The sequence below is a fragment of the Hirundo rustica genome, chromosome 3 (assembly GCF_015227805.2).
Source record: "Hirundo rustica isolate bHirRus1 chromosome 3, bHirRus1.pri.v3, whole genome shotgun sequence".
Classification (NCBI taxonomy): Eukaryota; Metazoa; Chordata; class Aves; order Passeriformes; family Hirundinidae; genus Hirundo; species Hirundo rustica.
This window is the reverse complement of record NC_053452.1, coordinates 57,764,281-57,780,022: the sequence shown is the minus strand read 5'-3', so window position 1 is coordinate 57,780,022 and position 15,742 is coordinate 57,764,281. Positions and strand designations below refer to the sequence as shown.

At 39.3% G+C, this 15,742-nt stretch overlaps 1 protein-coding gene across 8 annotated transcripts in view; it reads left to right on the top strand.

The window, feature by feature from the left end:
• Positions 1-15,742, top strand: part of PLEKHG1 (pleckstrin homology and RhoGEF domain containing G1) — a 186,572-nt gene that overhangs the window by 118,112 nt on the left and 52,718 nt on the right. Inside the window, exon 1 of one of the 8 annotated variants that reach the window (XM_040059300.2) lies at positions 1,751-1,860. The exons of 5 other annotated variants lie outside the window; for them this stretch is intronic. The gene's annotated coding sequence lies outside the window, so the exon portion shown is untranslated. 2 more of the 8 variants (XM_040059295.2, XM_040059297.2) reach the window with 2 other exon arrangements.

Here is a 15,742-nt window from a genome sequence, read left to right as displayed (position 1 = left end):
CATGAAGCATTTTACTTAGGTTTCTGGGGTGAATTTTAATAAATGCTGTGTAGCTGCTGATGTGATAACTGCTGAAGTTAGGTTCTGGAAAATACAGTGAACTTTCTTTTAAATTTATTGCTTGGCATGCACATAGCTGTTTGACAAACACTGATGGAGCATTCAATTGTAGTAGTTATTCAGTGTATGTATTGCCCTCCAATACAGCTAGAACTTATCTCTTAAGGCTAGCATAACTTCAAGTAATATTTTGACTCATTATGAGCACTTTACTGAGTTATGCATACTGATAATACAAGCCATCGTGAACACAGCCAGTGATAGTGAGCAAAAATAGGTGTTTTAGAATACGCGGTAATTGCACATCTGGTGTGCCCTGCCCTTTGAGCAGCTAATTCATCCTTCTAGGACCTAAACTCTTGTACTCTTTAAGGGCTAGACTTGACCATTTAAACATCAGTGCAGGTTCCTTATTAGGAACAGTGCTGAACCCTTTGCTTATCTACCAACATTATGTTTGTGTGAAACTGATTTCATGCAATTAGTGCAAATATGGCTTTCCATATACCATTGGAAGATCCTCAGTTAATTTAGATCTCACTTTTGTTACAGACTTAACTCATTGCTTGACATTTAGGCTCATATTTAAATTTTTTTGTTAAAAATAGTCTTGGAAAAAAGACTCTTTCTTGCTCCCATTGCTGCACAGCAGTAGTGTTTTCTCTCTTTTCCCGTTGTTTCCGCTCTTTCTAAAGATTTGCAAGCTTTCAGTTTTGAATTAGGAAAAAATAGTGCTTACAAAAATTAATGATTAAAATCCCCAAAATAAACAAAACGGAAAACAACTCTCTGTCTCTCCATGACTGCATTTGAAGACAAGAATTCATGCACACCATGTAAAAGAAGTTAGGCTGACACATTTTACTCTGTTTTCGGTAAAGAGATGTCCAATGTGGCTTTGGTGCTGCTTGGTAAGTTGAGTAGTTTAACTATGTGTCTAGAAGAGAGAATAAAGAAAGATGTTGTATATGTAAAGATGTGCACTTAAGAAGTTTGAGAAGGTTCTGCTTTTGTCCTTAAGTTATTACAATTAATTTAATATACAACTAATTTATTTTGGCAGAAAATAGATTTTTTTCTTCCCGTTTCTCTTGCCAGATTATGTGAGTCTAGGTTGGTGATGTGGTATGTGCATGTGGTTGGTATGTTACTGTTTTAAGAAGTCTTTCCTGTCAGTCTGTACAAGGAGTTTGAGTCCTAAACATAGTGTGAATATATCAAGCAGCATATCCCAGACAGCTTATGGAAAGCAATCCTGGAGGACGCCCAGACTTAAATAACAGAAAGACACTGCTTGCTGTGCCTGCAGCTCTCTGGAATTGGAATGCAAAACTGGCAGTGGAATAAACGCACTCCCTGAGGAGGCTGAAGATGCTGCAGAGCAGCAGACAGGGGAAAAGAACTTTCCTGAAAGAACGAAATATGCTTTTCTTTTCTTTTTTTTAGCCTTATTCCTCTTTGAGGCCTGCAGTGATGGCAGGTGTCCAGCTCAGTATCAAAACTTCGGTTTTAAAATTGGAATGAAAGGATGGCTCCTAGCCACTCGTTAATCCTGTGTTGAAGGTCTCCAGGAGAGTAACCAGTTACTCGGCTTCACAAGTGCACAACTAATCACGACGGGGTGCGGCGGGGGGGCTCACTCTGAAAGTGTGTTTCTGGACAATAACATTTCTAGGATATTTGAGAAGCACAGTACCTAATTATCTGCTATTTCTTGGCTAAATTGGGCTGTATGGTGAATATAGAGTGATGCTTCCAGAGAATGTGGATCTGCATTTGCTGTAGGAAGAGTTTTTTGGGGTAAGCTTTTCCTACTTTTTCCACCTTTTACATGTTTCTCTTTTTTGCCTGCTTCCTCTAGGAGTTTTCACCAATATTTAGAGTTCTTATCTTAAAACCAGAATCTTTTCTAAATTTCTGATAATGCTGTTCTGCAAAACTATGTGTGGCATTTTTTTTTTTGTTAATCTTTTCATGTACCAGCTATATAATGTAATGCAGCAAGCATTGTGTAGTAAATAATTTAAAATAGAAAATTTATTGAGATATTTCAATTAATTTCTAAGGTAAGCTAATTTCTAAGAATTAAGTAGCAAGAAAAATGACAAATAGTGACACCTTGTAGTTTCATGACAAAATTTTGAGAGGAGGCTCTTTCCTGAATTGGTCATTGAGTTGAGCATTGCTGGGATGACCAGGCACTGTGGCCACTGAAGCTTGTCCATCTCTGAATACGTGGAATCTGTCATCTCAGTCAAGCACCTGAAAAGTCTTTAATTCACTGAGTGACAAATGTTAAATGCTGTGGGGCTGATTTGATCATCTTGTAATTGCATGTTGTATGGGTTGACATAGCTGTCTAAGAATGAAACGCTTTATTACAACCTGAAATATGTTATTTCTGGATGTTTCATTTGCCATTTCTCTTTCAGATGGAGAAAAAGAAGCAGGAGATATAGCAAGAAACTGCAGATTTTGAGTGTTTTAGAGATGCTTTATGATGTGTTTATACATGAACCATAGAAGTTCAAAGTCTTATTTATTTTGGGTGTCAGCATAATACTCTGTTCCTATCACTGCTAATGTTGTCTTATCTCTAGAGATTGATTTGCAGAAGTGTGATGCACAGACACGTGAAAGCACAAGTAGTTGTTGTCTTTAGTTAAAGTCAAGGAGATCATGGCCTCGCATATTGTTATAGTTTCCTTTTGTGACCAAAAGATTTGCTTTCTCTAAAAGTTGATAGCTATTAAAAAAAAAAAAGTTATTGATTGATTTTAGTAAATCCTTTCCAGAAGCAGTTTTCCTTTAGCTTGCTAATTTTCTAAGCTCAACACTTTACCTTTCCATGGTTCAAAATAAGTCATTTGTATGTCTTGGCCTCCATGTAAGTGATCTACAAAGGATGGATTGAAGTGAAGCTATACTTCTTGTGGGAGAAAGTGGGAAGAAAGGAAGAGGATACATTTAATACAGCCCAAAGGAACTACCTCTAAAAGAGATAGGAGGTCCCAAAATGGACATCTGAAATCGTTGAGGCTTACTGCAACTTGATTTTGTTTGAATCAACTGAGATGAAGTGATGTCTATCCAGAAACTAATGTGCCATGTGTACATTTCTTCACACAGACACACACACACACACGTGTTGTTAGATTTCTTAATTCCAGTTTAATCAATGCCTCTGCATGCCTGACCTTGAAGTCTGTATTTAAAGATGGGTATAAGGAGGATGTGGTCCGTCTGTCTGCCTGTCTGTCATCAGGTTCTTATGCTTTTTAATAACCCACAACACCTCCCCAGAGGTCCTTTGATAGGTAAGGGCATGGGCACGTTTTCTAGTTGAACCTGCAAAAACCATCTGCCCAGCCTTTGGGACAGCTCAGCCTGGTGGGTTTTGTGCAGCTCCAGAGTGAAGGTACCTTTGTTCTCCCCGAGGTTTGCAAACACTGGTGTGGTGACAGAGGGGATAATTCCTCCTCCCCCTGTACCCCTGGGCCGTGTACTCTGGTCACTCGGTCCCTGTGGCAGGAACAGTCCTGCAGCTGCCCGGCTTGATGCAGGTGAAAAGGGAGCTGGGTGTCCACAGGACCATTACTGCTGGAGTGAGCTCTTAATGGGCTTGAGGGTGTGTGATCCAGAGTGAGAGGAGAGAGGCAAGCCCACCAGCAGGCTTAACAGGGATTTAAAGTGACTGCCTTAGAGTGCTGAGACTGAACTTGTCTGAAAATTAAGATTGTGAATATGTTTTTCTGTCAATTATATCCTTATGTTAACATTTAATCCTCTTGCAAGGAATTTAATTAGTATATAGGCCAGATAGCTGTTTCATTACAGCCTGTCAAAAAGAGTAAGAAAATATTTAAAGACTATTTATGAAGAAAATATTTTTAAAGATATATTTTTCTTGTACCTTTAGAGTACAGACAGAAAGGCAGCAGATGGAAAATGCATTATATTATTGTTTCCTTCAGGGGTGAATGTCTTGAATGACAAGAGCAAAAATTTGGGGAGGAATGTTGTTCCTGTGTATGGTGTGGATTTTTTTTTCATTGCATATAAATATACTTTAGTCATGTTTGCTAGCAATGTCAGCATACTTTGTGTATTTCCACAGCTGTCTCTGCGTTTTGGGAGTAGTCTAGAGAATACATGTCCAGTTACTGTAATCTTGGATAGCTTTTTGTAATTAATTTATTTTTGTAACCTGGGGCTTTCCACTGCACTGAATACTTACTGACCTTTAATTTCATTTACTGGAGGGTGGAGAGGAAAGAGGAGAAAAGAAAGGCTTTAGGAAATCCCTTCCCCACCCTGCAAAAGAAGGTAACTTTCTGTTTAAATCTTGTTTGGGTTTAAAGGCTGTAGGCAGAGGAAAAAATACAGATCATTTTGCATCCTTCATAAAAGCCAAATGTTGAAAGCAAAATATCAAATATTCAGGAGCATTATAAATTTGATACAAGCTCTGGAATAGAAGAGTATTTGAGATTTATAAAATATTTGTAGTCCCTGCTGAACAACATTTATGCTGATACATGATTATTACTAATATGCTTCAGTTAATATTTCAATAATGCTCATTTGAACTGGGTATTTTTTATAATGGATTTTGCTTTGGATTAATAATGTACACACCAGATCACGAATCTCTTAAGATGCTTTTCTTCCTACTTAAGTTCATCTAGTTTTCTCAAACTTAAAATATTTCTTCATGCAATTGCTTATTTTTTTGCTAGATTAATTTAATCCACTCCTTTATTTCCATTTTAAATCAATACCAGACTTTTAATATGATAATATTTTTCTCTTGTGATTGAAATGATTGAGTTTGTCAGCTACTTTCCTACAGCTGGAGAAAATCTGTTTGTTCATTTCTTAACCTCTTGACATGTCTGTTTTTACAAGCCTGGCTGTTTGTGATGGGGGATTGAAGTATAGAGTAACAGCTACAGAAGGAAACATCCCTTGTTATGATCAGAGTGTAAACTGAGCCCAATGCAACAAGGGGGGAGTAGGTTTACACAAGATTTTTGCGCACTAGGAAAAAAAAAAAGAAGAGACCCTCTTCTTCCTTCACATGATTGTTGAATTTTCATGTGGTGTAGTAAAAGGTGAATTTTCAAAACTTCTATTCACATGTCTTGGACATATGACTGTAAAATTGATTTGCAAGTAGGTTAAACCACTGATTCTCCACTGTAAAAGCAGGCTCAGCAAAGTCGCAACTGTGTTTTCCTTCTGTTCCTGTGGCAAGTGAGACAGGTCTGAAAAGTCAAGACCACAGAGCCCTGGGTGAAGCTGCTAAAATGCCCTTGCTGTTGTAACAAGCAGGGAAATGCGGGTGTTTAAAGCGTTTGGATAGGAATCAGTTCACAGGATCTGCACGCAGAGTGTTTTCTGATGGCTCAGGAGTGTCCCAAGTCGATGGTGGATGTAGGTGCTGAAGAAAGTGGTTCTGTCTTTGGTCTCGGGGTGTTATGTCTGTCAAACCTTCAGGCTTCAGCTTCTCAATGCCAGTCCTACTTTTATCACACTTGGAAAGCATTACATAAAAACTACTTAACCTTGCCTGTGTTTTTCCAGTAAGAGTGAAGGGTTGTAATAGTGGCAACAGATCAAGCTTTGTTCGTCTTTTTCAAAATAAGTTGTATCACCTGTCAACAGAAAGGGTTTTTTCTCTCCTTATTTCATAAAAAAACATACCTGAATGAGTTGCAGTGCCAAAGGACAGCACAGTGATTGCATGTGCTATCTGCACGTGTGAGATGGCTTCTGCACTAAACTGAGGAGCAGTTAAGGGTCTGTCTACTGCAGCAGAAGTATCAGAATGGGCATAGTCCTGTTCTGGACCCTACAGATGCACTAGCTGAGGCTTCTGTTGTCAGTGGGACTGAGCATCTGTGGTAGAGAGCCAGCTGTGCCCCAGCACAGGGCTGATGGCAGGCACTGCAGCATCACCTCTGGGGTATGCAGACAAAACCAGGTTGTCTTCTAAGTGCATAAAACATTGTTCTCATGGGCTACTGATCACTAATTACTAATGAAAAGTATGACTTTTTTCCCCCGTTTTAGTAGGGTGGCTGCTTTACATACAGTAAATGTTTCCTTAAAACTCATTTGGAAAAAGTCCATGCCTAAGCACTTTGGAAATTTGAAAACTTTGACGTACTGCATGCACATCCCTTCTGTACTGCTTTGGCAAGTCTGAAGGTTTTTTCTCTCCTTTTTTTTTTTTTTTTTTTTTTTTTTTTTTTTTTTTTTTTTTTTTTTTTTTTTTTTCTTTTTTTCCCTCCTTAAAATGGATCTATTTCAGATGAGGATGTGGAGTTGCATAGTGAATTACCTTTATTTGTACAAAGTATAAGCTGTCACTGCCCACACCCATTCATCTCTGTAACAAAGAGGGTAAATGAAAGGGGGAGGTGGGAGTGCTAAGGAGGGATTCCTAGCTACATCACTATGTGCAGAGTAATATTTGAGGCTCAAAGCAGAACCACCACTATCAGCGACGTGTTCCTAAACCAACTCTGTTAGTCTGAAAAGAGAAGTGCAAACATAAGAGAAAGGAATGTCAATAGGGGGGATGGGAAATGGTGGGCTCCAGTATAACACACTCTGTGCATACTGCATAATTGTTTTCCTGTTTGCTAATGGTGATTACCAGGTCTTTTATCTTAAATATGCTTCTTGCCACCTTTGGATGTGAGAGATAGTGCTGACATAGTGAGGCTTGGAGTTTGAACTGTCCTTTTCATAGTAAATAGAACTTGATAATGAAAAAACTCATGGTCCCTCCACTAATAAATCTGGCAAATCCGTATGCTACTATTTTCCTCGTATCCCTGTATGTCGATGTTAGTGTGACTGCTAAGAAAATCAATAAAATGGAAGACCACAACTCAGAATCTTACCAATTGGCAGTGGTGACTGGCTAACAGTATTGAGTGACTAGGCATTCTGTTCTTGCTTTCCTAGGCTTTCATCCTCTCACATTGCTCCCTGTGCTGTATTTTTCCATTATAGAGTTATTGGCAGATGCAAAAGTATCACCAATAAATTATCAGCTGTATCAAGATTTTTTCTTGAATGTTCTTCTAACACAGAAAATCCTTTTTTTCCCTGGGCATGAATGAGTTCTAAATAAATCACATATCCAACTTATATCAATATATGTTAAATGTAGTGATCAAACTGGGTTAGATTTTATACAGTCCTCTGGTAGATACTTCTAGAAACAGTTTGTGTCCATGCTCTTCTTTGAATCCTAAAAATTACTTCATATTATTATACCTTAAAGGGCAAAGGGGATTATGGATGTTGAAACCTCTTCTTGATAATGTCAGTTAATCTGTGCTGTGCTTGTTGGGAGATGCTTTTTACTAGTCTCTGGATATTTTGCAACTGAAGATCTCTTACCCATGGTGATCCACTGGCAACTTCTCTTCTCTCCATCAGGGTGCACATTCATGTTACAGTTTACCTGTGGCACTCTTCAGTTTTTGGTGTTGCAGTTTTCTGAGTCAAGATTAGCTGTAACAATTGCCATACAAAAAGGAGCAATATGACCACCAAGAATATTGATTATTCTTGCAATGAAGTGTTCAGGCCTTCAGTGCAAGATGCCTTTGTCATTATTTTCAAAGAACTTTGCTGTGATTTCATCAGGAGGGGAATGCTTCTCCCAGATTGTTTTTCTAACCTTCAAAATATTTTGCAATGAATTTATAATTGGCAGGGTCTGTGCATAGTTTAAAGGTTTGAAGTATTTCAAGTCCGTTAGTTTTATATTATAAAGAACATGTATTAACTGAAAAATCATTGGAGAGGAAATTTTAGTCTGTTTTGGTGCTCTCTTAAGTGCTTCTGATCAATTGTACAAGGGACTTTTACTCTCATGCTACTTGGCCTGGCAAAGAATATAGCCATTCTTGTGGCCTGCAGTATTAAGAAATACGTGGTTTTGGATACAGAAATAAGTATAGCTGATTTCATCCATGGCTGTATTTAGAAATTAGTGCAAAAGAAGAAAAAATGGAGCAAACCCACCATCCTTCTGTTTTGCTGAATAAAGTTACTTGAACTGAATCAGCTTGCAAATAATTTCATCATCTTACTAAATTGTTACGGCTGGTCATCTGTTTGCATTCTCTTGCTGACTTAATTACCAAAACTTCACAAATCCTTTGACGAAATCTTTGTTAAGGGAACACTTCAGTAGTGACAGAATTTCTATATAAATGTAAAAGCGAATGCTTCTTAATGAAATTCTGCCTCTATGAGTCATACATTGTAAATAATGCCAAAGGGGGAAGAGTAGGGAATTGCCCAGCTAAACTTCTTTTAACCTGTGCCTCTTTGTGATAAAATAATGGTAGTCAGGGTTTCCAAAGAGATGGGGGTTTGAAAAGTGAGCACGCCAGCTAATAGCTGTGGTAACAGGCTGAACGCCGTGGAACAATACCAATGTAGCGGCCTCTCGGTGCGTCTCTGCGCCTCGGAGCTCAATAGTGAATGCGCAGCATTGTTCAGCCGTGAAAAGTCTCGGAGCGCTTGGGATGTCAGGGCAGACCGAGGGAAACTGATTTTCAGCTTGGAGCCTCCTTGTCAGAGGGCTGGGAGAAGCCTGGGTGCGGTTGGCCATTCCTCACGGCTCCTCTGCTCCACCAGCACCTTGCTTGGACGTGGCGAGTCCCCTGCAGGGATCTACTGCTCAGCACTGCGCCTCTGGGAGAGGATGAGAGAGAGGAGAAGGATTTTTTCCCCCTCATGATGCATTTAATGTTTGAATGTCAAGTCAAAGCTTGAGGGGAAGTTAGAAGGTGACATTAGAATTTGAGGAAAAGCGTGGACGTACAGAAGCTACTTCCTTGACCGTTTACAGTCCATTTAGTCCATTTAATGGACTAGACTTGATCACAGGTTTTGGAAGAAGATAAATGTTTAACTGTGTGAGGGTTTGGGTGTTTTTTGAATAAAAAGAAACTCTTGGTAAGTCACAAGAATGGTTCTTAAGTGAGTTAACGTGTAAGTTTCCATTTGTGTAGGGTAGGGAGTTGAGAAAGCTTTGATGTTCTCTCTACAAACAGGGATAACAAAAGGAATTGGTTTTTAGTATGGCTTGTTGGGAAAATCCTGCAGTTCCACTGCAGAGTTAATGCATCCTCTCCTCTTCAGTCCCCATCCTCACTTGTTTTAGACCACAAAATCGGCCTTTGTGGCCAAGTTTCTCCAAGTCCAGTGTGTGTTTTGGATTTGAGAATTTGATATGGATTCTAGCTCTAATATGTTAAAAAGGAAGGATTTGCTACTTCTTTTTCACAGAAAACAAGCAAGAAGGAAACCCAAACAAGGAAAAAGTGGTGGGACTGAATGTCCCTATCTGGAAGAAAGATATAGTGCGAAGGAGAAATCTGAGAAAAATAACTGCTTTAGCTGTACTAACTGGATTTCAATATGAGTCTAAGTTTCTGTTTTCCCTGTCTCTGATCTAAACACTGAGAAGATTCTGAGGTGTTTACTGTGTTACCAACAGGTTTAGATGTTGTTTACTGTAGTTAACAAGAAGTCAGCAGTTTCAGTTAACTGAAAACTGGCCAATATAGAAGTGCTCAACGGCTGCAAAAGAAAAGTAAAATGGTATTGACTATAAAAGCAGAAAAGCAGAAGGACGGCAGCAGACAGTTGTCTGATGTCTTTTCATGAATGTTTTAAATTTCAGCTACTTTGCTGTGAACCACAAAGTGGTTCATTTTTAAGAGATTTCATGCCCATCTCTTGTTTGCATTTGTCAGGGTTTTTTTACTCTAGATTGACAAAAAAATTGTATAGTAAATCCAATGGTCAGAAGAAATCTGAAGATCCCCTTTTTTGCTAACTTTCTTTGTATGTGTTACACGTATATAAAATTCAATTACTATGCCCCTGAATAGGAATGTTAGAGAATTTTAATACTTTGAAGTTTATACGATTATTTTTCTGTAGCTGTTGGTACAGAAGGCACAGGGACTCTGCAATATATATAGGTTTAATAAAATGACTGTCTGGTTCAAATTAAGCTTTTTATTGCTGTGATAAGAAAGCACAGAGAAAGGCTTATGACTCAGGAAGTCAGTACCTGTGAATTACTCACCAAATGTTCTCTGTAACCAAGTCTAGGCTTCTAATCTGTTTGCTCCTTGCCCTGTGGCTTCTGAAGTGTGATTGTTGTCACTGTTAATCTTGAATTCTGATATGTCAATAAGTGTTGCAGGCATTAACACCATCTGCATATGGGTGCAGAGGCTGCACTGCTCTGTACACTGACATTGCAGAGATACCAATCTCAATCCACGCTTTGCTTCTTGAATACAAAAACTCTAAGGAAAATATTGCTTGTTGGGATAGGAATTTTGCTCTCAATGGTTTGTCTTCATGAAATAACAGCAAAGAAGTAGTAGGAGGAATTGTAGACACTGCCAAAGGGCCTTAAAGCAGCTCTGAAAGCATTGTGAAGATTTCTTCATCACAAACATGGATCTATTGGAGTGACTTTCATAGACATGCCTGAAAGGCTGACAATACAGGGAAGGGACGTTTCATTTTCATATAGCGCTGTATTTTCTCAGTATTGCAACAGGCAAGGACATTGAGAGGAAAGGTGTAAAACATGATGCCCATAATTTAAAAGTACAGATGTTCTTCCCATGCTCCAAGGGGCAATTTGGAAAGACCAAACCAAGGTAAATGGCAGTCCTGATGTGATAGGGTCATCAGTAGAAAATAAAAATTAAAGAATTGAGTTGGCTACATTTTTAAGGATCTATTGTTTGTGGCAGCAACAAGACACCTTTGATTTTTCTGCTGTGACTGGTTATTTCATTGCCATTTGTCAGTCTCAGTCTTCTTGACCTTATTTATGTAAAATTCACACTTAGCTCTAGACGCAGTACAGTGATAAGACATTGTGTAGGTTAAACTCCTTTGAACCTGAATAATTGCTTAGTTTCTTTTTATTTTCATAATTGCTTAGTTTCTTTTTATTTTCATTTAAAGGTTTGTGAGATGTCAAAATACTGATTATTGTATTTTGTAAAAATCTGCTGCAGTAATTTATTAAATCCAGAGCCCTTTAACTGTCATTGCATATATTCCTATTGAAATGGGATTTTGAACAAGCTGTTAGCTTACTGTTGTAATGCCACCTTAAAAATAAGACCTAATGTTCTCTTTTAGGAGGGTGAGCACAAGAAAACAACTGGCTTGAAATGCCAGAGCCAGTCTGAGGTGCAGCCAGACCACCAATATGTCTTAGTTCCAACCTGTGTAGAATTTAAGAATTCTTCTCCCCAAGATGTCAACATGAATACTGCTTTCTGCAACTTATATTTTTACTCAAGAGAGGAAACACAGAAGAAAGTTTTCATTTTATTGTAAATGTGAACATCTGTTAGGAGGAGCTGCTGTTACTATTTCAGTTCTGTTTCAAAATTCTGGTTGTTAAACTTCCTGAGCTGCAGAGGAGGTTCCAGTAAGTGGCTTTAGTTTGAAACCAAATGGAAGAGATAATTTTGCTGTATTTAAAGAAAAACATCAATTATTTAAAGCTTCTGAAACTCACTTCTATTTGGCATCCAACATTGCCTCCTGTATCAGAGAACTGGCTTTTATAAAATGTCTTTTGGTTTGTAAGTCAACAGAGAATCTGGTGACAGAAGCAAACAAAAAACCATTAAAGTGAATTTAAAAGAACTAATCTACTTGTGCTAGATACTGTAGTTACAAGTTATATGGAAACTGAAAGAGCTGAGTTGTAAAAGGATGTCTTCTTTAGGGTCACACAATTAAGTTTTTCATTGGAACTAGCAAGAATGATTCATAGATGTTACCTTTCCTTCTTCAGAAACTGTGTCTCACTCTCCAAAGTTTATTTTACCTGCTTTAAAGTGGGAGGCATTTAACAATTTTTAGTCTTAAAAACCTCCAGTGTTCTTGGTAAAGCAACAAATGTTGTGTGCTGTATTGGCTGCCTAGCCAAGATCTCCTGTATGCTTGTGCTGCAGTGGGCTTTGAAAAGTTGTGAATTTAAGTAGCAACTTTAGGTTGCTTAGATGAAGTTGAAAATAGTAGTGTGTTATGTGTTGGCCTGGCATTTGCTCAGGGCAGTAGATTAGTCCAGGAAGAAGCAGAAACCAAACCTAGTGTCCAAGCACTTACAGTGATTCAGTGTAGCATGGGAAGTCACCAGTGAGGTGCCAGCAGCACGGCCTGATCCTGTGTGGTACTGGGTGGAAGGAGGGCTACATGTGAATTTTCATTCTGGCACAGCAGTTTGAGTGTAAAAGTACTAAAACATTCAAGCAGCATCATGTTGAACACACTTTTAACACTTCTTCACTAAATGCCGGTAGGAGCAGAGAAGGAAAGGATGTAAAAGCTTTGATTGCTTGTCATCTAGGGTATTACTCCTCCTTGTCATCTAGGGGGTTATTCCTCCACATGCATTCACATCTTCAAATCTTCACTGAATTTTCGTTTGCTCTGATTTGGAAAAGAATTGAACTGTGCCTCTTCAAAATTCTTTTTTGAGAATTCTTTAGAATTCTTTTTTAAGCCTTCAAAATTGACAAGGAGATGGAAAACAATTCTTCTAAAAGGCCTATAAATGGAGTGGAGGATTGGATTCCTATGCTCTGTTTGTGTTGCAGTACATCAGCATGTGATGGCTTGTTCTTTTTGTTAGGTGTCTCTGCAGCACTGTGTACAGATTAAATAGCTACTGCATTGCAGAGAGTTATTAATACATTACATTGCACTTCCAGGGAAGATGTCAGTGTGTCCTTTAGCCTAAATGTACCTTGTGGTTGAGTTAGGGGTGATTTTTTAAAATTTTGCTGAGGATAACTTACTTTTTCAGTAAATCTTTAGCCAGCTGGGAACTATAGAATAACATCATTCTTAACCTCTCTAAAACTTCACTTGCTATTCAAGTTTAGAAAAATCAAAGCCTTATTCCAAAATAAAAACAGGTCACTCTTCTCAAATTATAATCCTGATACACTAAAAATGTGATCTTATGGCACTGTACATACAATAGAAGGAAGCAGGAGATGGCGCAAAGATATGAAACTGCTAGAATATAATGCAGATAAACAAAATGCATGAAATACCAGAAAATGAGAAGTGGGACCAACAAATTATTTTTCTGGCACATCTGTGTACAATTTGTGATGCACATCAGTAAAACAAGAGGCTTTGTGGTTTCCAGTCTTCTGCCCTGACAGCTCTCAGTGCTGATGTTTAAAGTGATGGAGGTTTAGGGGTTGTTCTTGGGGAAATCCTTATGTGCGGAGGAAACTTCTGCTGACTTATACATGCGGATGGAAGGGAGAGCTAAGGTCAGGTGTGGGTGAGCAGAGATGAAAGAGCAAGACAGAGCAAAATCTTCAGCTCTGTTTCCCTCTTCCCTCCACCCACAGGAATGCTCATGAGAGCTCCCTGTGCCGGTTCAGACCAGTGGCTGAAGCTCACACTGCAGTGCTGCAGGCCCTGTTTTCACCCAGCCTGCTGAAACAGATGTGGGATGCTTTCTGTCCCTGAGACTTCAGAGTTCAGGAGCTTTGTCACCACTAAGTGATGAAGCTGCTGATACTACTTGTATGTCCTAGGACTTCACAGAATTGACCAAGCAGTGCCCTATGTCTGGTTAATGCTCTGGGTCTGTCCAGGAATTAGTTCTAACCTGACCTGGAGGTGATAAAAGCTTTGTAGGCAAGGTGGGCACAAAGTGTGAGGAAGCAGAAGTCCAGAGGAGTGAATAATTAGCTCCTGACAGAAATATGTGTGCATGTGAAATATAGCAAATGTATGGTATATTTGCCATATTCAGGTGATTTGAGTGCCTGGGTGCTGCGCTGTAGATGTACTGAAAATTTCGTTATCAGTGTTGGCCATTCTGTGCCTCTGAGTGTGTCAGGACTTACAGATATGTGGTAGCCCATTCTAAAGTATTTTGCACAGATCTTGCAAAAATATATTTTAATGTAAACATGTAAGTATTAAAAAAACCCTCAGAAGCTGCGGGAGAATCCAGAGAATACACGAGAGAGCCTATCTCAGTGATCGGTGATGTCAGCATGGCAAGCTGTAAACACCTGATCTTTTAGCCTGGGTAAAAGGGACTTTCACCCTAGGAACCCTGATGTTCAGATCAAAGTGTTTCCCAGCTTTGCCAATGGTCTCAAGGCAGTCTTTGCTTCCTTTTCTACCTCCAGTTTCCTGCTGTAAGGCGTTGTTATAGGGCTGTGCTCTTTAGGAATACTCTGAATGAAGCTGAGGCTGTGTCATGTATGAGGACAGAGATAGTGAATTTCAAGTATAATTTTAGAGATAGAATTCCTCTTTGTGGGCTACGTTTGAGCATGCAGCTGTGAGAGCATGCCTGGAAAGTGGTGCCAGCAGCTGGGAACTCTTCTGACTTCTTTTGCCTCCCAGCTCCAAGATGGAAATGTCACCACCCCCTCCGCAGGCAAAGGAGATGTCAGCTTTCTCATGGGTTAGCACCAGCCTATATCCTTTTTTTTTTTTTTTTTTTTCCCTTTCTGTTTTTCATCTTTTCTTTTCTCCTGCTGCTCCTCTCACTGTCTCTTCTCCCTCTCTCCATTTTTTTTCTTTTTTCCCTTTTACTTGTGTTCATTGTGATTTAGCACAGAACACTTGATGGTTTGGTTTTCACAGTTTCTTCTGAAATTGATTTCTCCTGCCCTTGAAAAATACCCAAACCTCTGAAGCTTTGCAAGCACTCTGCAAAAGTCTGTTCCTGTTTATGTTAGGGCAGAATAAGATCCAGAGTACTTCTATTTCCCAGGATCATCCTATTATATTGCAAGTTCATGGAAGTTTCTAACGTAAACACAGAAATTTCACAATACCAGCAAGTGATTTAGTTGCTTACATGCTTATCAATATTGTCTACAAATCAAGCAAACAAATGCTGTGGAAATGGGGACTCTGTCTGATGTTTGCTCAATGTTGTGCCTGGAAAAATGGAAGTTATTGGGTGTTGCTCAGTGAAGTGTGCATTTTAAAGTTACCCACAGCGATGCCCATTGTCCTGTCCCTGAATTGCATGATGTCATATGTCATTTAAAGCTTGTAGTGATGCTGAAGACTGTCGGTGCGCTGGGAAAAAGGCGATGAGAAAGTTGTGAATCAGGTTTCTGTAAAGCCTTTGTGTTTAGGGTTTTGATAGATAAAAGCTGACTCATGCAATATTTCTGGCGAAGGAGCTGTACAGACTAGTAAGAGCTTCTCATTTTACCTGAGTGCCCAATGAGCTAATTCGGGAACAGCTGAAGTCAGAGCCCGTGCCTCCCCTCTGCCGCACAGGTAGGTCGTGGGCTCTTCGGAGAGGACTGAAAAATAGAGAGGACTTGTTCAGCCCGGGTGCGAGGAGCCAGAGACATTCCTCAGTGGTGAGATACTGTCGCAGAGGATTTTCCCTTGCAATAATGTTCTCGGGTATTAGCGTGCTTGGTTGTGACAGAGGCTATTCTGCTTTAAATACTGCAGGGAGTGGGGGTAGGGGGACAGTAATTGGACTGATAGAAGCACATTAGTTGGCGACTCTTTTCCCTTGTTGTGAGATTTCTAATAAATGGGATTTCTGTTCCTCAAAGTTCAGTTAAAATACTTGGCAGAGTAT